The following is a 24244-nucleotide window of genomic DNA, read 5'->3' as shown; positions in this document are numbered from 1 at the left end:
CAGTGTGTGCTGGCTGTGGTGTGTGGGCTCAGCAATCAGTCCTATGTAGTAAACAGCATATTTTTTTAGAAATGGAGCAAAATGGCAGGGCTCGGCAGAACCTGTCCAGAATCACTGCAACACATGTCAGACCATGAGGGTGTTCTGACCATCCCTGTAGTGCAGAGCAGCACTCCCACTGACCAACTGGCTTCTGCTGGCCTCCAGAAATGGGGTGTGAGAGCCAGGACCCAGTGCATCCCCTGGTCCACACACCCCATGGCTGGGGTAGAGGCTCTGCCAGGGATGGCTGCTTAGCTCGGAGGAGCTGGTGTGAAGCAGCCCTGGCAATCTCTGGAGCTACATTTCTGAATCATCGCTGCACATGTCTTGTTTCTATAAAAGGAAACCAAGGACAGATTTGAAATCATCAACGTCTCCTTTGTCCAGCTAAAATCAGAGATTTTTCCAGTTCTTGCTGTCTGTGTTAGAGAGAAAAAAATGTGTGAGTTTTCTAAAGACTGCACCTGGCACTGTCCCCCACGCCCTGCACTGTGGGTGATGCACCTTGGATTGCTGGAAGGAGGTGTCTAAAGCCAAAATCAGGGCTGGCACTTCGGAAAAAAATACATGCGGGCTCTTCCCAGGGATTTTTAAAATGGGAATACAGTGGCACCCTTGTATGTGGAAGTGGCTGTTTCCTTTCTTCCTTCCTCTCTCACTAGCGCTGGTCACACAGCTCTGCTGCTCTGAGCAGGGCCTTCAGCCTCCCTTCCTGTTACAAATTCTGCGGGACAAATCAACATCTTCCCATTAGGAAGTGATGACAAACCAGTCCATTTGGGGTGATTAATTGACATCTTAAATTAATCACGAGCACTCCTCTTAATGCTGTGACTCAAGATATTAACTGTTCCACCAGCCACATGAGAAAGAGCAGAGACCATTACAAAGCCCATTTGTCAAGCAGTCACTTACACAGCCATTGTGGTGGCTGAAAAAAGGTCAAGTGACTTTGTTATTGTTAAGTAGAGAGCAGACCGAAACTCCTAATTCCTTACTCTGTGCTTAATGTGCCAGTTAAGTAGTGGTAATTGGCAGCAGCTGTGCCCTGGAACCGATGGGTCCGTACTGGAGCAGGAGCCCTGATGTGCTCAGCGGTGCAGTGGGGAGACTGGGGCGTTTGCAAAGCAGGAGCTGGGCAAAGGTGGATGGATCCCAGGGAACTGGAGGTGTTGGGAGCGGGTGGCTGTGGTCAGAAGGAAGGGGGTAAGAAGTGAGTTTGTTCAATGATTTGAACATTTAAAAATCAATAGACAGATCAAAATGTGATTTCCATGGGGGTGAATGCAGTGATGGTGATAAACTGCTGGGTCTTGGGGCTACTGTTTCTGGTGTCGTGCTGGGGGTGTCTCACGGTGAGCTGATGGCTCAGGTCTGGGTGCAATGTGGTCCCTGGCTGTAGGAGTGTGCTGCTTTTCCTGCCTGGGCTGAAGCAGGAGGGTTCCCCCATCTTGAGGGGCTGCACTGGTGCCCAGAGCCCTGCCCTGTGCTGTGGGAGTGCAGAGGGGCCCCAGCTCTGGGTGGGATGTGTCCTGCCCCTCTGGCTGGAGTGGCTCACCTGGCTCTGTGGCTCACCTGGGAAGCAGAGGTGCTCTGGGTCACTTTGGTTGGCCTGACTGAGGACCAGCATTTTTCCTTGTCTGGAAGCAAACTGGTGCCAGGGAGGAGAGGGTGGTGGCATCTTCCTCCTGGCGTGTGACTCAGACCAAATGCCATGGCTGTGCCATTCTCTGTGTTTGGAGGAGCTGATGTGCTGAGGTCAGAGGATGCAGGGAATTACCAAGAGCTCAGACATAGGATTCCTGCAGCTTGTTCTCCTTGGATGGAGGTGGTGAGGAGGAAGTTCTGCATGGGCAGGTAGGCCTGGGCATGAGCTAGAGGTGCTCTTCAATGTGGGATTCCCTTTCCAGCCTCCCAGGACTCTCCTGCCTGTGCAGGTGTGTGTATTGGCAGCACAGAAGTGTCACCTCAGTGTCACCCAGGAGGCTGAGCTTCCTTGGAGGCACAGAGATGCTCAGTATATGGACTGACTATTGGCTCTGTTCCAGCTTATACACCCACCTTGCTCCAGGCTAAGCCGTGCAAGCTGCTGCTGGGCTGTTTCTGGCTCAGAAGGGTGGTTGCATAAGGGTTTCAGTCCGGTTTCCAGGCCTACAGTTTGCACAGCTTTGGATAAACAAGGGATCTTTCAGGTGTAAACTCAGGGTGAGCAAACTTCCCCTGGGGCTGGGGCTGTTTCCATCCCAGAGAGATTGGGAGCCGAGATAAGCTGTGCTGGAGGCAGGTCAGGAATGCTGAACAAACTGAGCATGGTGAGGGCACCCAGAGCAGCCTGCCTTCGACCTCGGCCACTCCCGGGATGCTTCCAGGGGTCTCCCTGCTGGGGCTGGGGCTGGAACCTCATGGTCCCTGTCCCCAGACCAGAGATCTCCCACCTCTCCGCATCCAGCCCTGTCCCAGGAAGGAGCTTCGTGCTTGGCCACTTAGACTGGCTCCCCGATGGACCATGGTGGCTGCTGTGCAGGTGGTCTGGGGGTGTGGGGGCAAGGGGAGCACCAGTCAGAGCCCCCCCTGTGTGCCCATCCCTGCTGGGGCTCAGCATCTTTGCTGAGAAAAACACCAGAAGTTGCAGCAGCAGCACGGAGTTAGTGGCTGTGAAGTGGAATTAGGGAATGGTCGCCTGCTGCAGCTGGATGGAAACCTCCTTCCAGCAGAGGCTGGAAACCTCCATAGCTCGAAGTCGTCTCCCACTGTGAACCTGGAGCCTGAATATTTGAGCGCTTGGAATATTTATTTTTTCGTGTTGCTTACTGATGCTGGGAAGGGGAAATGAGTAAATCTTTATGCACATTTAATCACCTGTTAGTGGAGCAGCTGCAGGGCACTGCTGCTTTGTGTCTGCACATAAAAGATTGTGGCTGGGCTTGCCAGGGAGAGGTGCTGGCACCAGCGCTGTGTGGGTGCCTGCAGCAGAGACACCCTGGGCAAGGGGGCCATGGGCCAGGAGTGCTTTGATGGGATTATAGCAAGCAGGGGATGATAAAGCAGCTTTCTCCCTGGAGTGCAAGGGGAGCTGATGCCCCTGGAAGCAAGGATTGGGGGGGGATTTCAGCCTGGTGCCATGAGCTGCCCTGCAGGCAGGGTTCCCTGTGCCTGGGTGCTCCAAGGGCTGGCTGTGCTCATCAGGCTTCTGGGAGCACAGCATGGAACTTCTGTCAGGACTGGTCCCATAAGCAGAGCTGGGACTGCAGCCATCCAGTGTCACCAACATGGGGCCACCCAGCAGCAGTGTGGCAGGAGCTGGCTTGGTGGCTGCTCTGGGGCTGCTATGCTCTCACCCAATCCTGGAAATGAGCCTGAATGGCCAGGCAGGACCCTTGGACCTCCACTGCCCCTCTTTAAAATGGGGGGAACTTAAGGAAAAGGAACCGTCTTCCAGGGGAAGCTGCATTTAATCAATATCCTTGAGGGCCTTGGCTGAGGGTCCCAAAGTGTTGTGTTATTCTCACTAGAAAGGACAGTGTTTAAAGTGAATCAACTGACAGGCACAAAAGAATAGCAGCCACTTTAATATTCTCTGTTTCATTCTGTACTTAAACCCCCTGTCAGTCTCCAGTGAGGAACAAGGAGAATTTATGATGAAAAATCAAAGTTGTCCATGAAAATCAAGGATGAGATCAGTGGGCTGATGGATGACTGGCATGCGCGTGCCCGTCGCCGTGGAGGTGCTCTTGGCAGGGATGGGAACTATGGATTCCTGCACAGAATCGCAATGCCCTCCTCTTCCCTCACTGCTTTTGTTGGAATACGGGGTGGCTTTACTCCCTGGACACCTTAACTTTCCCCCACGGTTGTCCCCTGCATTTTGGGGAGGGTACAGCCTTCCTCGCCCCTTTCACCCCTGCGCTGCCCCTGTAGGATCCAGCTATGTCCTGCCTGGGAAGGGAGGGAAAGCTGGGCTGGCTGGGCAGCCCTCCCGGTGCCACGCGTGTCCCCTGTCCTGGGCAGCGGTGACATCGCAGCGATGCCGGGGACCTGCGCTCAAGGCTAATTAGCAGTGCCGCAAAGTTCATCAATAATAGATCTCGTGGCGGCAGCTGATTGCCGGCTCGCGGCGGGTGGGCACGGGGTGGTAAATCAGCCTGATTGATTGTTGACCACTCCAGTTTTTCCAGCGGTAATTTAAAGCAATTAAAACGCCTCCCTCAGAAATTAACAAGGTAAATAGTGCCCCCCGCGGAGCTGCCTGCGGCAGAGGGACCCTGGAGACCCAGGGCTCCTGGAGACCCTGGCCAGGCATGGCCAGTGGCCATCCTTGTAGTCCTGGAGAGCTCTGAAGCAGGGATGCACCCAGGGATGTGCCTGGAGCTCCTGGATGGGCTCCGTGACACGGTACCCAGAGCAGTGTTGTTTGCAGGATGTGGAGCAGTGCTGATCTTGGGAAATGGCATGACTGAGCCTTGGGTTTAAATCTTTGACTCTACGACTTCTAACCGAGTAGTAAAAATACCTAATTTTTAGGTACTGGAAAATACTGGATTTTCCCTTCAATAGGAAGCCCAGCCCTTCTGCTGCAGCTCCTGCTTTAATTGCACAGCCTATTCATCCTGCTGCAGTGGTATAAATAGAGGCTCCTTCACCCATGAAGGGTGATTATCTTTTATGAGTGTGAAGGATCTATAACTCTTGAGGTGCAATAGGAAGAAAGTGAGGAGAGACGGGGAGTTGCTCTGCACGGATCGGATACTCTGTTCTGTGTATGAGAAATGCTGGCTTTCAACTAAAACCTGGGTTTTCAGAAGTGAGGATGAGGTACAGCCAACTGCTGAAGCTTCCCCTGAGGCTGGTCACCCCACAGGTCGTCCTAGGTGATGCTCTTGGGTGATGCTGTTGAGGGATGAATTGCAAGCACGGGTCAAGGTGTTCAGGTATGTCAGGTGGCTCTGCTGGGTATGTCACCTGTCTGCCAGCATCAGCAGGCTGGATTGAATCTCTCCTGCTCACTGCTGCTTGTTGTTGCCTGGGTTTGAGTGCTCTTTATTCCTACAGGGTGCTGGTGGAGGCACGTGGAGGTTTCCCTTAGCGTTGGCTTTGCCATGTGCCCAGCCCTTGGAGCTCTGTGTGTTGCAGCACCCCGAGCAGGGTGTGTTAAGTGAAGTGGGGCCTCACAGCCGTGTCTGCCCATGATGGGTCCCTGGCATGGAGCAGTGGTCGGATGGGCTCGTGCTGTAACGGGGCACACACGAGTTGGGAGTACTCTGGAATGGGGTTTGTGGGCAGGGGCAGCAGGATGGGCAGTGTTTGCTGGCAGAGCTCCTCCCTGTGCCCAGGGCATGCTCCACAGCCCTGTTTAGGCTGTAGCAGTCAAGAGATTTCTCCCACTAAAGCTTTACAGCTCCAGAGAGCTCAGCCAGATGGCTGCCAGCAGATCCTTCTGGAAAACTGATGACAGTTTGTCTTTGGGGTCGCTGGCAGGTCCCACTGCCGAGGGGCAGGGAGTGTCTGGTCTATTCAGTGTCGAAAGCCATGTTTGTTTATCCCCAGGACTTCAGCAATATTTTTGTGGCTGCAAGTGACCACTTTTGAGTATTGGCAAGCCCCTCTTTACCTGAAAGCATCAGCAGTGTTTTGAGGGCTGTTGGGGCTGTGCATGCCAGTGTGCGCTGCTGCTCCTTGGGGCCATGACTGTGGATGATTGTGGTTTTCAGGCATCGAGGTGTGTGACAAATAAGTGAAACTGGAAAGGTTCCTTGCAATCCAAATGGCCTCAGCCTTTCCCAGCCTAGGGAGGAGAGACCAGGCCTGAAGTGCCAGAAGCCCTGAAACAAACATGCTGATGTCCATTAATAAATGTGTGCCGATATCTGTTTTTACTCTGTTTCTGTTTGGAGAGGGTCACAGAAGGGAAACCAATCCTGCCCAGTGGAGAAGGCATTCATGGGATGCCATTTATTTTGAATTATCTACAGAAAGTCAAGGGAAGTTGTATGTTAAGAGTAATTTAATGAATTTAAGCTGTAATGCCCTACCTGCTCCAGTCAGATGCTGAATAGGAAGGAACGAAGTGCAATTTGTCAGGGCCGTGGTAACGGCTGTGTTGCCATTAAAAGAATACGATCTTACAAAAGAGGTAGGATGCGAAATCCAGTGGAGTAATTAAGCTACTCATCTAATTGAAAGTTCTATGATTTATTGAGCCATAAACCCCAATTCTTTCCACTTACTGACCAGGACCTACGATATATGCTATCGCCTGATGGATTCTCATTTCCAGCTGGGCAATACGCTCCTTAAAAACAGTGTTAAAAATGTCACCAAGGAAGGCATCCTTCATACTAGGCAAGTGATTTAGCCCCATCTGAAGTCTGCAGCACATCAGAGTTATTCTTGCAAAGGACCCCGGGATCCCATAATAGATGTGTGTGCTGGCACCTGTGGGAGCAGAGCTCTTCAGGGCAGGAGGTGGTGGCAGGGGCGTTCAGTAGATGGTTTGTAGAGGTCACAGGGGAGATCAAGGTGCAACCACCTGCTCATAGAGCAGTTAGTGAGGTACAAATGCTTCTACTGATCACCAAAGCCTGGCCCTGTGCTGGTGGGGCAAGGGCAGTGTGCTCCTGGAGGGGTGGATGTGGTGCTGGTGATGGGTACTACAGGTCGTTCCTGGGTTGTTCTGCCACCCAGGACCAAAGCTGAGCAGCACCAGGAGGGATCAGTTTGCTTTCTTCCCTGTGCCATGCTGCAGTCCTTGGCTCCAGAGATCTCTGGTGCTGGAAGCCCCTGCAGTGTCCTGGTCTCATGATCACCAGGAGCTATTGTGGGCTCCCCAGCACTTCCTTGCAGCTCAGCTCCCTTGGAACAGCCAGGATGTCTCTCCTCAGCACCACCTCTGCCTTTATCTCTGCTGTTTGCATTCTTTGGCCCTTACCAGTCATTTCCTAGGGTCACCTGTGCCTCTGTGGCTCCTGGATCCTCCAGCAGGCTCAGGGTGATTGATGTCTGAGGATATTTCCAGCCTCTAAATATTTTTAGCTTGGGGGTTCCCTGGGCTGGATAAAAGTGTGTGTCTGGAATTGTAACGACAGATGATGCTCTTTAGATGGGTGAATGTGGAAGTTGTTACACATCACTTGTGTGTGAAAACACACCTGTGGGTGTAGGATTCTGGATATTGCTGACACAGTGAATGGGAGAAAATGGGAATAGAGGAGGATTAAAGCAGTTAGGAGTTCAGTGATGATTTGTGATCTCTTTCCCTTAGCTTTTCATCTGGACAGAAGCCTCTGGAGTTCTGTGCTCCTGATCATAAATGCAATGAACTCTTGAAACCTCACAGCATCCCCAGTCTCCCTGGTTAATGCAGGGCTGCTGCAAGGTGGCTCTTTGTATTATTTTTTTCCTGTCAATTAGGTATTTCTTAGGCCATCTTTTCTTTAACCTGTACCGATTGCCTTAATTGACTTCCGCCTTAATTGGTAACAAATCATTTCCACTGAGCCCTTGTAGTTTCTCTGTGTCAATTGGTTCAGCCTTCCCCTGGGAGTGTGTGTGAGCTGCTGAGCAAGGCTGCAGGAGCTGGGTGGGAGATGCTGGTTCCTGTCCCAGCCATGTCTGCCCCATCACCTATGACTTCCCCAGCCCAGTGTCACACTGGTGTCCAGAAACCTGGCAGTCTCTGGCTGGTGACTGAGTTCACCCTTGTCACTGTTTTCCCCAGATGCTGCAGTTGCACCTGGGGCAGGATGACTTGAAATCATGAGAGGGAGAAGGTAGTGCAGCATATGACAAAGTTGGGAGTGAAATCCCAATGCACACTGTAAATCAAAGAAAAGGATCTTGGAAGAACACCCCTCCCTTTGTGGAGGGGGTTTAATTAGCTGTAACTGGAATATTATATGCTCCATGTTGTTGAAAATCATGGTTTGTTTTCCTTTGCTTGCATATGAATATGCTTACAGCATTTCTTTGTGCTAGTTGTTGCTCTGAAAGCTGCAGCTGACCTCCCAGAACACCCAGATGCAAAACCTGGGGCTCCCCATAGGCAAGTGGAAAGATCCTTTGTTCCTGAGAGAGGTCTTGCTTGGGTGTGATGAACAGGAGAGTTGGGTTGGAAGGTAATGGACACATCTGTCCCCAGCAGCCAGCCTGCCCCATAGCAGATGTGTCTCCATGGAGCAGCTCATCCCTCTGGGATGCTCTCCCACGATGGTCAAGCATGTGGCTCTCGCCCCATGGAACTGTGCAACGCCCATCTGGTGGGTGAGAGAAAACCCATGTTGCCTTTTCCATAGGGGATGAAATCCCTGGCCCAGCAGCGGTCCCTGGGAGAGCTGCCTTGGTGTCCGCAGCGGTTGGGATTGTGCGGTTCAGCCGGGAGGAGCCCAGCCCTGTCCCCCTGGTGAGTTGGAGAAGGAGCCTCAGGGCAGAGCAGGCAGTGCATGAGCTGTCTGTGAGGCTGGGGTGAGCTGCCACTTCCTTATTTACCCCGTTTCTGAAGCAATCACACCCGACCAGCGTGTTCACACTGGCTGGTGCTGGCGCGGGTTCCCCGGTGCTGGGGCGTTCGGTGCCGCTCGCGTTCCCAGCACCGCTGCAGGATCAGTCACGCTCCTCCAGCGCTGCCAGGCGTGTTTCGGCGGGATGAGATGCTCCCCTCCCAGCCCCAAAACTCTTCCCTTGGCAGGGGTTGAGGGAGCTCATGGGATGGCTGCTCCAGGTGCCTGGTGGGTCAGGAGCTGCCAGATTTCCTCCTGCCCTGCGGGTGCAGGCAGCAGGACATGGCACGCTGTGGTCCCTGACTCAAGGGTGTGGGGTGAGTGTGTGCTGTGCTGAGCAGAGTGCTCCCCTGGGGAGAAACACTGTGCTGTGACCACCCTGACCCCTGGCAGGGTTTCTGGGTACCTGAGATACAGTGGGGTGGCCTTCTGGCTCTGGGCTCAGCAAGGCTGGAGCTGGAAACCTGGAAAACACGGGACTTTTTCTCTCCCTGTGTCAAAGTATGTTACTCTGTCATTGCTCTAGACCAGATCCCTGCATCCACTCCTGTCCAGCCCTGATCACCCAACTCCATGGCTTTGAGAAGAGCCTGGATGAGGATGATCCTGTGTCCTCCAAGGTGCAGCCTCCTGTTTCCCACCCAAGAGGCTGTCTGGGCACCATGGTCCTCTGAGCAGCTCTTGGGCTACCAATGGTCTGGAAATGTAATTCCAGCTGCAGTGGTGGTGACAGACTTGGGACTTGCAGGTGAAAATGTCCCCAACTCCTCCGAGGTCATCCATACCTCATGGGCAGAGCAGAATCATTTGGAGGGAGCTTGCTGCCAGGACAAGAAATGTCTGACACCTTCCATCTTATGGAGCTGTCTGCCTCCAGTGAAATTTCTCTAATGAGTCGTCCAGATTGCTGCCAATGCACCCAGTTTCCTTGGAAAATGCTTTGAAAAGGAGTCAGGAAGGACCACCCTGATTAGAGGGGCAGCCCTTGACTCCCTTTCCATGAGCTCTGCTCTGGCACCCAGCAGCCTTCTGACAAAGCATGGATATCCTTTGGAGGGGAAGGGAGGTCTCCTCCTCAGTGCAGGGATGACTTGTGGAATCAAAATAGCTGGCAATAGAAAGATTTGTGAAAACAATCCCTGCAAAGCATTTTCTCCACCACAGCTGGAGCAGTCCCAGCAGGAGCCTCGCCTCTCAGGAGTCACAGGCAGGGGCAGGGGCCAGACTGGAAGCTGTGTTCCCAGCCAGCAATAATACAGATGGAAATGCCAGGAGCAGCTTTGTAGTCCTGCTGCTGTGAGGTGTGATGAAGAGTCCAGAAAGATGAATAATCACCTCTGGAAGGACTGCAGGGGTGAAATGGGGGAGATGTAACCCCTAAGAATGCCTGTGGTTCTGCTGGGGTGTTCTGCCTTGCCCAGAGTGCACGGCAGGGTTTTTGGGACTGTGAGCTTGGGAGCCTTTGGAGGGATCTGCAATTAGCAGAGGTGACAAATGGGCTTTCTGCTGGGTGCTGAATCACTGAATCACCACGCTGTGACCCCTGGTGATGGCCCTGTATTGCATCCTGCATGTCCTTTCCAAAGCTGAGGAGAAAAGCTGGCACCATTCTATTTGCTGGACAATTACTGTGTATGCTCTCAAAAAGCTTTCCTGCTTCAGCAGCACTTTAAATCCAAGAGACAATCTGAGTTTGACTTGGCCAAGTGACAAAGGCCATTTCCTTTCTGATTAGCCCGGTTGTCGCTTGGCTTTCCTCCCTTTCCATCCATATCTGCTCATGGAGGTCTCTGTCTGAGGACATTCGGGGGGCTTGCAGCTTGCAGAAACGTGGTGGATGCAGTACATAATCTGGGCTATAATTAATGTTTGTTGTCATCATCTTGCTAAGTATCTGCAAGTATCTGGGTAAGTTCAAAGACCTGTCATATTTGCCTTCAGAGGGTGGGAAGAGAGAGAGGGTGGGAACTCCAAGAGTTCCCCAAGGACTGGGGCCTTCAGCTGCTGAGAACCGGGGTGGGCAGTGAATGCAGACGGGGATTTGGAACCTCGGGCTCTGCCTGGCTCCTGAGAACAGCCTGAGGGGAGCAGGAACGTTCTGTTCCTTGTGTGCAGTGGGCACTGGGGTGAGGGGTCTCATGTCCTTGGGCTCTGGCTGCAGTGAGGACAGCCAGACTGCTCCAGGGCACAGACCAAACCCAACCTGGGTGAGCACTGTGATGCTCCCTGCCATGCTGGGCACCCTGCATAATCTGTGTGGCCCCAAGGTGTGAGCTGAGGCCGTGGGAGAGTCTGGGACCAGGAACTGGTGCAGATGGTGGGGTTTGATTGTGGTCACACTTGCTCTTAGCTCCCCTTTCAACCAAGACACCGGTGCAGGACAGTGGGAAAAGGGATTGTGGGGCTTTGTCCATCACAGCACAGCCTGGCTGGTAGGGCAGAGTGCTTGGCAAGAGGAGGCCTGGGAGGAAAGAGGAGTAATTAATATGAGAAGCTGGAAGGATGCATGCACTGAGCAAACCCTCTGCTTTACTCTTTTGTTTTTTCCTTTTTTGAGCATTATCATGTTGGTGGATGAAAGGGCAGGCCTGGAAACCTCCCCCAGCTAAAGCTGCAGTGATTCTTGTCTTAGAGAGGTAAATGAGGATTCAGGAGCTGAGGTGGAGAAAGCCTTAGAAGGCTAGGGACCAAACCCTTGATGAAATGTTGAGTTTTTCCCCATTCTTATGCCCCAGAAGGAGCTTCCCTGGGAGAGATTTCAGCTATCAGCAGACTCAACACGTGTTACTTACAGCTCCTTCCCTGCCTAAATGCAGGGAGCACAATCCAGGCCCCTGTGCTGTGGTCCGGGGATGGTGCCAGGAGCAGGACGGTGGAAGCTGCTGATGGTATTGAGGCCTGGGAGAAACAATTCATGATAAGGCAAGTCCTGACCTGAACTTGTGCCCAGTGGTTTTCAGTGAGAAGGGAGCAAACCTACTCGGTGGTGTGAGAAACCTCGTCAAACTTCCTTGTTTAGTTTTCCCACAGCCCTGTGCTTCCTGCTTGCCCCGGTGCTGGAAGTACTGAGATAGCATCAGGGGGGCCGTGCTGGTGGGATCTCTGTCCGGCAGGAGCAGGATGTGCCAGCCATCCCCTGGGACAGCCCCGCGAGCATGGGAAGGGCTCGGGAGGCTGCTCTGGAGCAAGGGAGGCTGCCCGCTCCCTGGGGTCATGTTCAGGATCAGATCCTGGCTAAATGATAAACCTGAGTGAGGGGCACAGGATACCTGGGGGGAAGGATTGCTGCCCTGGTTACAGGAATTAATTTTCAGGGCAATGGTCCCTGCCCAGCGGGAGGGTGTGTGGTGCCTCCACAGACTGAGATTATTGGAGGGGGAAAAGGGTGGGACGCGAGTCTGGCTCTTCCTCCCCCTCCACAGGTCATGGGCTGTAAATTGGCGCAGCCTTTCTGGGCATAAGGAAAAATACCAGTCGCCTGCCAAGGAAAACAATAGGTCTTTCCACTGTTGAGCCACGTCCAGACAGTCTGGGCCTGTGTCCAGCCCCGCACTGGCGCTCAGCTTGGCCTCCTCTCGCCAGAGCTTTAATGGGAAGGAAAGGAGAAGCAGCGGAGAGTAATGAAACAGAGGAATGTCTGTGACATTTTTCTAAAAAGGAAAAATGTGGAGTTTCCAGTCAAACTGAAAGACTTATTGGGTTCGCTGGGAGGCTAAGTCCAGCTCCTTAGGACAAACTGCTAGATAAGGAAAACAATTTAGTCCCAAGTAATATTCACTTCAGGATGGCCTAGACTCTGCCAGAATCCGTTTTGACTGCACTGTACTCATTGATTTTTTTTTTCTTCCCAGGTCTTCAGCAAATGTGGCCCTGCTGGTCCACTCTGGAGAGCCAGGATGGCGCTGCTTGCCCAGCACTTGCCCACTCTCCTGGACTTGGTGTTCCTGAAGCATCTGACAATCCCTGACCCAGCAGCTGCTATGCAAAAGCCACAGGAGCTTGGGAATAATATTGATCCCAAATGATTGACTAATAATTGGAATTTCATGGCACACTCACAGGGTTTGTGCAGTGATCACTGTGCTGTTTATTTATATAAAATAAATATATTTTATTTGGGGTCTGGCTGCTGGCAGGTTCTCCCTGCAGCTTTCTGGGGCTGTTTTACACTGGGCAGTGCTGGTGTGGGGCACACGCAGTGACTGAGTGTGGTGGGGAGATTTTGTCTGCTCTGGAAGTAGAGGACAGCCCAGGAGCAGAAACTCAGGAGATCCTTGCAGGAGCAAGCAGTTAATTACAGCAATGGCCAGACATCTATTGCACTTTCCCTTGCTGGTCTGGCAGTGCTGTGTGGAGCAAGGACAGGCAGCTCCTGCTGGGAGAAAACATATGAAGAGTCCAGTATGATCAAATTTTGGGCCCAGTTAGGAAGCGTAGCACAGTTGGTGCTGTGTATTTCAATATTTTTGAAGATGTTTGACATTTTGCCCAGAGAACCTGTAGCTAATAGCACATATTATGTGGATTAAAAATTGGCTTAATGACAGATTTCAAAGTCTGGTCAGTAATGGCAGTGTCGCTCCCTGTGGTGTTCCCAAGGAACATTCTGACATGATTTAATGTGTGATTTAACAACAATGATGATAAAAAACCCTTTGCTGGTAGTGCCTGCAGATGACACAGAGATGGGTGGTGTCAGCAGTGAGGGCAGAGCTGTGACTCTCCTGCTTCAATGGTCACAAGCCAATCACCACAGAACTAAATGCAAGGTAACCCCCCAGAGATGAGGTGGGATCCCCAGTTTCTGTGGATGGGGTACTCCCACAAAGCTCTGAGCCAGCAGCAGGTGTGGGGGAATGTCAGCTGACACCAGGACTCTGGGGCTTTGGTGTAAACCTCCCCCTGCCTTGCTGTTGCTCCCTGTCTAGGGCTGTGCCAAGGACTTGTACAGTTTTTAGATGAAGTTTCCCAACATGGAGCTGAATTTTGGATTTTATTCCATAACAGACCCGTGTGACTCCTTTGCCTGTCAGGAATGGTGTAATTCCTAGCCTTTCCCAAGCCTGTTTGTGGGTGAAACACTCACCATTTGTGTTTCTCTGTGTGTTTCCCCTGTGCCCCTCGGATGGAGAAGAGGGTCTGCAGCCCGATTCCATCTGAGCTGTGCTTTGTTGCTTGCAGCAGAGTGGCACAAGGCTGGCTTCAGCTGGAGGGACAGAAGGGAAAATCCAAGCATGACAATATTCCCTCTGAGGGCAATTACTCTCAACAGGCAACAGCCACAGCTTGAATTCTGGCACCTCGAGTCCTGCTCTTCCTCCCTGGGCTGCTTGGAGGGTTTGTCTGATGCAGAAAGTGAACTCCCTTGCTGGAAGCCCATGTAGCCTCAGCGATAGCTACAGGGATCTCATCAAGAAGGAATTTCTTGGCAGGGGATAGGACCTGTCTGCCATATGGTTTCCATGTTTGGAGCAGAAGGTGATCTGTGGAAATGGAAGAAAAAAAATTCTGAACTTCTGTGGCTGATTTTCACTAGAGACTAATTGTTGAGTGCAGCCCCATAGAGGGACCAGGGACAGGGCCAGCCCTCAGCCCCAGCAGCTCCCAAGGCATTTCTCGCAGTAATGCTTCAGGACCTCCTCTACAGAGCATGCTTATCGTCAGGAGACTTGAGATTTGACAGCTCCAATATCTTTTCGAAGGGGCTCAGACAATAAAAAAATAAAGACAATAAAATGTAAAACTCTCCAGAGCGTAAAATGTACAAATGATGGTCACGTCCTGCCCAGCTCCAGCTTCCCACTGCCCCCCTGGCCTGCAGGAGATGCTGCTCCATCAGCAGCTATTCAAAGGGAGAGCCTTGGCTGGTGCTGGGGAGATGTTGACTTTGGGGCTGCATCTCTGAAAAACCAGTTTTCCCTTAGTGTGAGGAAAGCTGGGAACAGTCTGTTGTGAGGAGATGCCTTGTAAATGGACTAATCTGTCACCTCTGCTTTTCTGGCGTCCTGTTCTTCAGCCTGAGGAGGTGGAATATGTGCTGTGACCTCATTAAAGGGTTTTTGCACTCTCCCACCTTTCTCCTAAACCTGGTGCTAAGCCAGTAGAGCACATTCCTGGGGGCATAATATCTGACTGTCTAACTGGATAAATGAACAAATCTGATCTGCCTCCTGTAATGGTTTGTCTCAGAGAAATGCTCGTTTACTTAAAAGCTGAGCCAGGAGAGTGAAGCTTATGTCCTGAAAGTGCTGGAAGCACAGGAATGGCTCAGCTGGAATGCCAGGAGTGCTCTGCCACAGAAACATGAATTTGTCCCTTGTGGAGGGGGCAGTAAGAGCTCCCCAGGAGAGGGCACAGGCACTGTGGGGCTGTGGGGAGCCATGGCCTGGAGCTGAGGGTGAGAACCTGCTGTGACACTTGTGTACACATGAGGAGAGATGTGAGACTGAGTCTGGGGGCTCGAGCTCAGCAAGATGCTCCTCGGCCTGGCTAAGAATCCACCCTGCTCTGCGAGGGCCTGGATCACACAGCACAGCTTCCAACTGGCAGCAACAAAGCAGGATAAATGGCTGAGCAGACACAGAAGAAAAGTTTCTCTGTGCCTGACACACAAAGACACTCACTACTTTTGAACAAATATTTAGGCCATTTCTGTTGCCAAAATCATCACAAGGACACATGTTTGCAGCAGAGCTGTGACCCATGGTGTCCTCAGACCTGCAGCCCTCAGAAGGCAGCTCAGAGCCTCTCCAGGGCACCAGCTGGCCAGCAGGGAAGGGACACAGAGCCCTGGGCAGGAGAGGTGGTGCTGGAAATGGGGTATCATGGATAGGATTTTATGTGTGAGCCTGGGCCTGGCAGCTGTTGGTCTCTGCTGCCTGTGCTCATGGTGATGTTTGGGATGCTGGTGTCACCATTCCCCCGTGCAGGGCCACTGCCTGTCCCTGCTGGGCCAATATCTGTGGCAGGAACCAGTGATCCTTCGTGTGGGGTGGCTGCTCAGAACCTTGAGAAGTGCTCTTGTAGCTTATCCCCTGCTGCCTCCCCATGCCCAGTAAGGAGCCGTGGGTGCCTGTGCTGTCTGTTCCCAGTGTGCCACAGGCTGGTGACAGCTGATCTCTCTGTGCCCCTTCTATGAGTCACCACTCGCTTGGGAAGTTCTTGCTTGTTCTTATCACCAGAAGGTTGTGCCCTGGCATGTTGCTGCTGTCTTATGGGGCACCTGCCTGGAATCTGGGGTGAAGCGATGCTGGAGCTGGGAGCTGCCCAACTTTCTGTGAGAGGAGGAGACCTCCCTTGTCCTTCCTGTGGGCCAGAGTGACAACCAAAGTGGCACCATGTGGCTCTCCTTAAGTGTCTTGCTTCCATTCTGATGGAAATGTTGCTAATCAGCAATGACTAAGGAGAGCCAAGTAAAGAGCAGTTGGTGTATTTGAATTCTTTTGACATCTTTGCAGTGTTTCTGTAAAGGCATGGAGTGTTTTAAAACATGAAATGTAACATCAAAACAGTAAAAGTAGATCAGAATGTTCTGTCTTGCGTTTCAAACAATGCCCTGGAAATTTCCAACTCTTTCCTGTTTGTCCCAGTGCTTGCTGGACTCCTCTGGTTGCCATCCTTCTGCTGTTTATGATGGCAAAGCTATTTGATTTTTCCTACTCACAGGCATCGATCTGGAGGCATTTAGCATATTTTGCTAAAATAGCCTCTCCAAAAGTTTCCTAGCGCGCTCAGGCAAAGTGGAAACATTCCGGTTCCTTCTATGGGTTGGGCTGCCCTGTCCTGTTGGAGGCAGGAGCCCTCCCACCGTCCCCCAGCGCAGGGCAGGCAGAGCCCGCCCGGGCTCGTCCCAGGAGGAGCACTGGGCTCCAGCCAGAGTTCAGCTCCAGTAGTTCCAGCCGGGGACCCAGAACCTCTCCTGACTCGAGGTCAGACGAAAACAGAGCTCCCTCCTCCTGCTCTAGTTCTGGCAGGCAAATTCCATCACTGCACAAATATTTTGGCAATCAGCAATAATGGAAAAGGAAACGCAGAACCGTCCAGTCCGTCAGGAATTCTTCAAACTAGGACACAGCGAGCAGGATGAGTGGCAGGGTTGTGCTGAGCCCTCCAGTGGCTCTCCTGTGGCCACCAGCCCCAGTTTGGCTGCTGGCCCTGGGCATCTGTGGCCTGAGCGTGTGATTTGTGCCCGTGGGCCGTGCGGATGGAAGCGGTTTGTGCTCCGTGTGCTTGCAGCAGTGTGGGGTGGTGTGTGTGTATTTTGGTATCTATAAACAAAGCAGCTCAGGAATGCCTTGATACCAAAGGTTGTTTTTGGCTTTGGATCAAATACTCAGTGTCTAGTTTTTTGCTTTTTCTTTTTCTTTTATTTTTCTTTTCTTTTTCTTTTCTTTTTCCTTAAAAAAAAAAAAAAAAAAAGAAAAAAAAAAAAAAAGAAAAAGTTCAGCTGTTGAGAGTGAGGAAAAGGAGCTTCTCACTCATGTGATTCTCATGTGAGTTAAAATGGATAATTTCCAGGTCTTTGGAAGCAGTGGATCTCTCAGCTCGAGGTCAGGGGCAGTTGAACTGCAGGTGGGGGCTCCTCTGGCCAGGGCCCCTGAGGACAGGAGAGCTCCCTGGGGGCAGCCAGCAGTGGGAAAAGTGGGGATCCTCATGGTGGGTCTGAAGCTGGGAGGGTTTCAGAGTGAAGCCCCTGGGTTGGGGACAGATGGGTGCATTCCTGCAGCCCATCCAGCCCCAGCTGAGCTGCTGGGGGGGCACTGTGCTGTTGGTGCTATTCCCCCATCCCACCAACTCCTGGTGAAATTTGGCTTCTCCCACTGGGGCTGACTGGAGCTGGGGGCCAGGGTGCCACCCCTGCTCCAGGGTCCAGCCCATGGCATCCCATGGATGTTGTGACACCAGACAATAATATCCATTCCCCCATTTGAGGAGCTGGATTCTTGTGTTTCATGCTATTTTGGTATTCATTTCAGTTTTTATCATTTTAAGGTTCATGCGTTTCTAATTGTCATGAATACCATGCTAAAATTAATAGTTCTATGGTTGGTTTATTACATTTAGTAAAATTATGGGCATGTAATGTTTGCCAAGAAAAGACGCAGCAGAGACTTTAATCATGTAAAGATGATAATTTAGTTGTTACACTTGTTGAAATGATGGGATTAATTTTTTAAAAGTTTGCAAACTAGACAAGAAATGTAAAACATTAATTTAGTCAGACAAGCCAGCTAGTGAGTGAGTGGTCCCCCCAGGCTGGGGAGGAATGCTGCCATCACAGCAGGGAAAGGGGCACTGGACAGTTTTATAGTTGTGGGATTTGTTATTCAGGCCAGACACTCCGACTTTCTTTGATGAACTTGGAAAACTTCAAAACTGCAGCATTCTCCATGTCTCACTCCTGCCCACGCCATTTCTAGGGATGAGCTCGTAGGTTCTGCACAGAGAACAGAAAATGGTTCATTTCATTCAATCAAAAGCTCTGCATCTGGAGGGAATGCTTTGGTACCAAAAAGAGACTGCTGATGCTCCCAGGCTGGTGCCCCAGGCTGGTGCCTGTGGCCCATGGGGAGGTGTGTGCTGGGGGTCACTGCTTTCCCTGGAGGTCAGGCAGGACAGAGGGACACTGTCAGTGCTGCTGTGACAGGGTGAAGCTTCACACTGCTGAGACACCCCCCTGAAATACACCCCACAGCCTCTCTTTCCATTTGATTTTCCTCTCCTGCCTTCCTAGGAGGGGGCATGGGGAGCCTCACACAGGGTCCTGCATGGGAGTTTAAAGCTTGCTCCTGGAGGTCTTTTCCAGCCTTAATGATTCCATGCTTCTGGCTGCACGCAGGCTTTTCTGTCCTCCCCAGGGTACAGGTACTGCTGTGCACGTGCTGTGGGAATCTGGCCGCAACTTTAGCCTCAATTCTGCAGAATGTTTTGTGGCAGATTGTCAGGAAAGGAGAGAAAAATGTAAAATAAGTCTTGTTTACTATAGATGATGATGTGGCAAAGTAACTCAACAGCCAGTTTGCAGAAGTTTATGACAATAATCATGACTATGTTTTATAAGTGTATAGCAATGTGAGTGGACTCAATTCTGGCTGAATTTAAATAATATGGCTTTGTGCAGCAAAGTCTAAATCAAATGGCTGTAATTTATGCTGAAATGTGCTACAGGATGCATTTAGTCACAAGTATGTGCTGATTGTAGCATTGTGCCTGATTTATGGCATTTTACTTTTTCAGATGAAAATCCCTACCAAAAATAATATTTAGAGACTCCTTTTATTTACTGAGCCCAGCAGTTTTCAGTGGCAGTGCAGCAGAGGATTGCTTATCTTCCTCCTCTGCTTCCCAGCAGCCGGCCTGGAGCCGAGGGCTGGATGTGGCTCCCGGTTTATGGACCAGGAGAAGTGATGAAGGCTCGGTGGGAGCAGCTTGGAGCCTGCATCCCCATCCGCCTTTGATGCAATAAGGGCCCATCACATTCAGAGCCTGGCTAAGATTAATAAGAGTGAAGTTAATTAAACCATTCCCTCTCCATCTCTGGGGTGTCAGCGAGCCATGGCGGGTGTCAAAAATAGGTCAGGGAGAGCAGGCTGGGCTTTTTTCCTCACCCCTGTGCTCTGGCTGGTGATGTGGATGTGGAAGGCACGTTTGGGTGCGTTTAGACCACGGAGCTGGAGGATTCAGGTCTGCGAGCTCTTTGCTGACACGCAGGAGGCTGAGATCCGATCGCCTCTGACATTTGCCGGTTCCGCGGGCAGCGGACAGGCCGGCGAGCCCGCGGGACCCACACACGGCTCCTGCAGCTTTCAGGTCTCATTAAAGGGGACCCTTCACCGCTCCTGCCTCAGGGCCAGGGCTGGTCCCAGCCATGGAGCGTCGGGGTCATGCTCCCAGCTCTGCCCTGGGCTGCTGCCGTGTGTGGCTCCAGGTCTCGAAGCAGTGCTGGGGCTGGGCACAGGGTGCCTGGGGGTGTGCCCAGCCCTGTGCCAGCCCTGTGCCAGCCCTGTGCCAGCCCTGTGCCAGCTCCCAGCCCTGTGGGGATGTGTAGAGACCCCAGTGTGCAGGGGAAAACTGAGGAGGAAACCAGCTGCAGATCCCTGTGTGGGACCAGAGCCAACGCTGGGCGAGTGCCTGGTGCACCCAGACATGGGGCCTGGGTCCCTCCACTGCTGAGGGATCAAAGGCAAAGCCATCAACAGTGACAGGCCCCTGTGTGACCCTCTCCCCACGTCCAGCACAGGGGGCACAGGCAGTGGGTAAAGCTTGGGTGAGTGTGGAGGGACATTTCCTGAGCATGACCCCATGGCCTGAGCGGCATCCTTTCAGCAGCAAGACTGCCAGGAGTGTTTCATATCGTGTGTGACAATGTCCCCAGAACAGTCAAGCTAAGAAGCTCCATTTATCATCACCACTGAAGGCAAGAGGCAGCCCCTGAGCACACTTTGCTTTGTTTTTTTGGAAGTCACAGAAGAGGATTTTGTCATCAGGCGAGTGGGAGGGTTTGGGTGATCCTGGCCTAGCAGAATTACCTCAAGAAAGTGTCAAATCTCTGGCTGCAAGAAAAATATGTAATTCAGAGGCAAAAAGAAAGATTTATTTAAAGCACTTTAAATTCCTAAATAAATAATTTCATCTCATAATAGGTCCCAAACCATCCTAGGAGTGAGCACATCCATTCGAAGACTCAGGATCCACAGTATTCCATCCTGAGCTAAAACTGCTTGTGCTGAAAATTTATCAGTGATTTATTCTGCAGAGTTACTCCATTTGTAACTCTCCTTCCTGAACGTTTTCAGCACCATTGTGTTTGATGATAAGAACTTGTTGTAGCAACCTCTGTCCCTAAACACTTGGAAACTCTTGTTTAAATAAACATGCAACTTGCGAGCAACACGCAGCTCCAATGTGTATCTTATTAAAAGCTGGCAAGAGCGGAGCCTCCTGGCTTTCTTGCCAGTGTTTGGAATACAGTAGCATTTTTACTCCATAGTAATAAATTTCTGTAGAATGAAGGGCCATAATATTTGCTGTTTTGGGGGGAAACTGTTGAGTTAGGCGGAGTGATGGAAAATATTCCTAATAACTAGGAAACAAAATGAAGCAGGTAAATATTTAGGTTGTTAACGTTGCATCTGCCTTTCCCAGGGCTACAGAAGGAGGGAAGGAGACAATTCCCAGCTCTTCCAAGGAGAGGCCTTGTGGCAAGTCATTCAAAGAGAATCGATTTGAAACTTGCTCAAAACCAGACTGAGAATTTCCTCTCACCCATCCCCATCCGCCCCTTCAGCTTGTGCTGCCTCACTCCAACCCAACTCTTCTTATGGACAGAACTTTTCCTGCTGTCTTTAAGTTAGTGTTTTCTAATTAGTTCACTATTAATTAAGGGGTTTTGATGTTATGATGTGAAAATTAGCTGGCAAACCAGACTGCCATTATCCGGAATTTGCGGAATTAAATTCAGAATTCCAAAATAACTTCTTCATTAATAATTCTGATTTTCCAGACATTACACAGAAACACTGGCGATTAGCAGAGGCGTGATGTGTTCTCATTCATAATATCTCTAATTAGCAGTAGTTTAGTTATTAACTCTGGTGCAAATGAGCAGGGACAGAGCTGGGGAGCATTGACTTCTTTTGGCACAGGAACATTTTCCCACTGCTTTTAGGTCTGGTGCCCTGGGGAAGCTTTGCCCAGGCCACGTGTTTGCTGCAGGAACCCTCCATGTGCAGGGTCAGAGGACAAGCTGAGGGGCCAGAGGAGATCCCCCATGGACCCCCATAGCTCCCCAGTGCAGCTGGACATGGCTGGAGCTGAGGCATTACCTGCTCATTCAAAACTCGGCGAGGGTTCAAGTGGGCAGGAAGCTGGCCCTCTGCCTGGGAGAATTTGTCACAAGATTAAGGAATTAATGAGAAAATACAATATATTAAAGAATGAGAGATTTTTGCTAACCTCTTACCTTGTCTTTGCCTTAATTGCCTTTAAAAATCATGGGATACAATGAATTATCATTGATTTTTCTCAATACCTTTTATTTCTGAAGAAACCTGATAAGTGGCAGTGAGAGGTGAGGGTTCAAAGGGACCCAGGAGACAGATGAGGTGAGCAGGATCACAGAGATCCCCCCCAGGGGCCCAGGCTCCCTTGGTGACAGCAGCAGGGTGTGGCAGAGCATTGTGGCTCCTCTTCCCTGCCCAGGTGCTTGCCTGGGGAAGATGGGGAAGGTGGTTCTGGGTGCAGGGATGCAGCTCACCCTGCAGGTGTGTGTCTCCTCCTTTGGCTGGTGCAAGGAGTCAGGCAGCCCTCTCTCCAGGGCAGGGACATCTGTTTAAAGTGTGTTGCCTCAGCTTTATTTTTTTATCTTAAATCTGATATTTTGGCCGATGTAACTTCTCTGTGAGCCAGTGTAGGACTGAGCTGGAAGCTCTGTCACCTCTCACAGCCACATCCCCACAGACAGGATGGGGACCTTCTGCAAGCACCGTGGCTGTGCTCTGTACCCTCCGTGGGATTTGGGTTTATCAACCCAGGAATGAGCACCACTGCCATGGCAATGCAGCTCTCATCCTGAGGGTTTCCAGCCTTCATTGCAAAGGAGTCCTGTCAAAACTTCAAGCAGAGACGTGGGATTTGTATCAGGAATGGAGACAGAAAAATCCTCAGGTCTGTTCTCCTACTTACCAGAGGCCAGATGAGCGTGAGGATCCCTCTGGCCTGAAATGTATGATCTGTTATTAGAAAACACCTGGCAGTCTGACTGGCATCGCTGGGAAGAGACAAGGGACAGGGGTAGGAAGGTTCTGAACTGAAGCTCTGTTCCCAGGGCCAGCCGTGCACAGGGGTAGCCCCAGGCAAAGAGTAACCTCAGATTTAACGAGTCTCACAGACAGCAGCACATGCTCTGTCCAGAGCATGGCTTTCCAGGCAAGGAACAGCTCACATCTTTGGTTCCAGGCAGCAGGAATTTGTAGCTGCTTTCCTTTGCACCACACTCCTGGACAGAGTCTGTGTGGGACTGCCGTCCCCATGGGCAGCAGCATCCTTGGAGCCCACCTTCTGTGCAGTACATGTTCCCCTCCAAGCCAGAGCCTCAGCCTCTGCCAGCCACTCATGGGGGCTGCTTGGGAAGCCTCAGCCTTAATGGGATCATTTTCTTGCAAGCTGTTTTGGGAGGCTCACCCAGGCAATCTTATTTCTGTGCAGCATCTGCCAGGGTTCTGCACCTCGGTGAGCTTCAGGCAGGACCATTGAGAGTTTCAATAATGCTTTATTCAGAGACAGATTAACATAACTTCCTTCCCTCTGTTCTGCGGATATGATGTAATTTGGACATGTCTATGGAAGTTGGAATGAAGGAATTGTCTTGTGTGCATGATGAATATTCTAATTGAGAATAATATTCAATAAAGACCAAGACAGGTGCTTTCTCCTTCCTGGGATTCCTAATTGCTGATGTGTGACTGCAATTTGTATGTCCTCTCAAACTTCTTTCCAGTGGTTTCCCAGATTTATTACTGTTCCATACTACTGAACAAAAAGAATTTAAATTAGCCTTTGCCTTGGTATTTGATATAAGGTGGATTTTACTGCCCACATGCAAATCCCATGTGTATAGAGGGTACCAGTCAGGGGGCAACCTAAATTTTACCCTCACTTTGGCAATGCCTGGGCCCCCTGCACCTGGGTTGTTTGAAGCTGTCCTGATGTAGTGGCTACTCCTAATGCCCTTTTGCTGTTTTTAGATAATTAGATAGTTGCAGAAATTCTTCCATGATCTCCAGCCTCAGTTGCCAGAGGCAAGTCAAAGTTCATTTTTAGAGTGGAGCAGGGAGATCAGATGTCTGGCTAATGGTGCTGACTTCAGGTGCTGGAGAGGAGACAGACTCCCTTTCAAAGTCCATGTAACTCAGAAGTTAAAACCCAACAACCTGTCCTGGGCACATTTGTCATAGTACTGGAAACAGCTGGAGAATGGCACTTGATTTTAGCAGTCTGGGTTTTGAATGCCTGGGTCTGTTTCCCTCAGCTTTCCACCCCTTCCTGCCAGTCTTTGTTTGTTGGGAAATGTCACCATGAAAGGACAGCAGAGAGGGAGATGGAAATAACCCTGTCCTGTTTGTCCTCCTTGTGGCTCATCCCATCAGACAGCCCTGAGGCCCTTCTCCTTTCTTGAGCTGTGTAACACCATGGGCTGGAGTTTTTCCTGGTTTCCTGGCCTCCTTTACCTCCACCCTCTTGGTTTCCTCTGTGTTTCTGGCTGTTTTCTTCATTTGCAAGCCTGGGTTTGTCGTTTTCCCAGCACTCCAGTTCCCTGAGCAGTTGTGCTGACGGTGCAGCGAGCACAGGTCTCCCCACAGACCACCTGGGAAACAGGAAACACTCTGAACCTCTGGATTAACTGAAACACCATACTTAGATCCCCCTTGACTTCTCCATTTCCAACTCCTGCTCTGACTTTGGGCCACCTTTAGTCCTAGCAGTTATGATTGTGCTCACACACTGGAGTGGTTTGAGGCAAGCTGGAGAGCCCTGCATGCCAGGAGTAAGTGTATCTTCCTCTGGAAAAACCTGGGATGTGCATTAAGGCTCTCAAACAAATCTTCCCACTTGGTTGACATCTGATTTGACAGAAGCTCAGCTTCCTGTGTCCCTGAAGAGCAGAGGTGTGCTTACCAGGCAGCTCCTAGTGGCCTGGAACCTGCTCTGGG

The 24244-nt window shown here is 51.2% G+C and overlaps 1 long non-coding RNA gene across 1 annotated transcript; it reads left to right on the top strand.

Annotated features, from left to right (window-relative positions):
- The first annotated feature begins 1126 nt into the window (after nt 1–1126).
- On the top strand, nt 1127–14707 carry LOC111936784 (uncharacterized). The gene is made up of 7 exons (XR_015277725.1): nt 1127–1186; nt 1785–1899; nt 8331–8437; nt 9061–10442; nt 11092–11170; nt 11270–11456; nt 12386–14707. It is a non-coding gene; the product is annotated as an uncharacterized LOC111936784 (long non-coding RNA).
- The last annotated feature ends 9537 nt before the right edge of the window (nt 14708–24244 follow it).

The sequence above is a fragment of the Cyanistes caeruleus genome, chromosome 18, assembly GCF_971803275.1.
Source record: "Cyanistes caeruleus chromosome 18, bCyaCae1.hap1.1, whole genome shotgun sequence".
NCBI lineage: Eukaryota > Metazoa > Chordata > Aves > Passeriformes > Paridae > Cyanistes > Cyanistes caeruleus.
The sequence above is the reverse complement of the archived record's forward strand: the minus strand, read 5'-3'. Positions and strand labels throughout refer to the sequence as shown.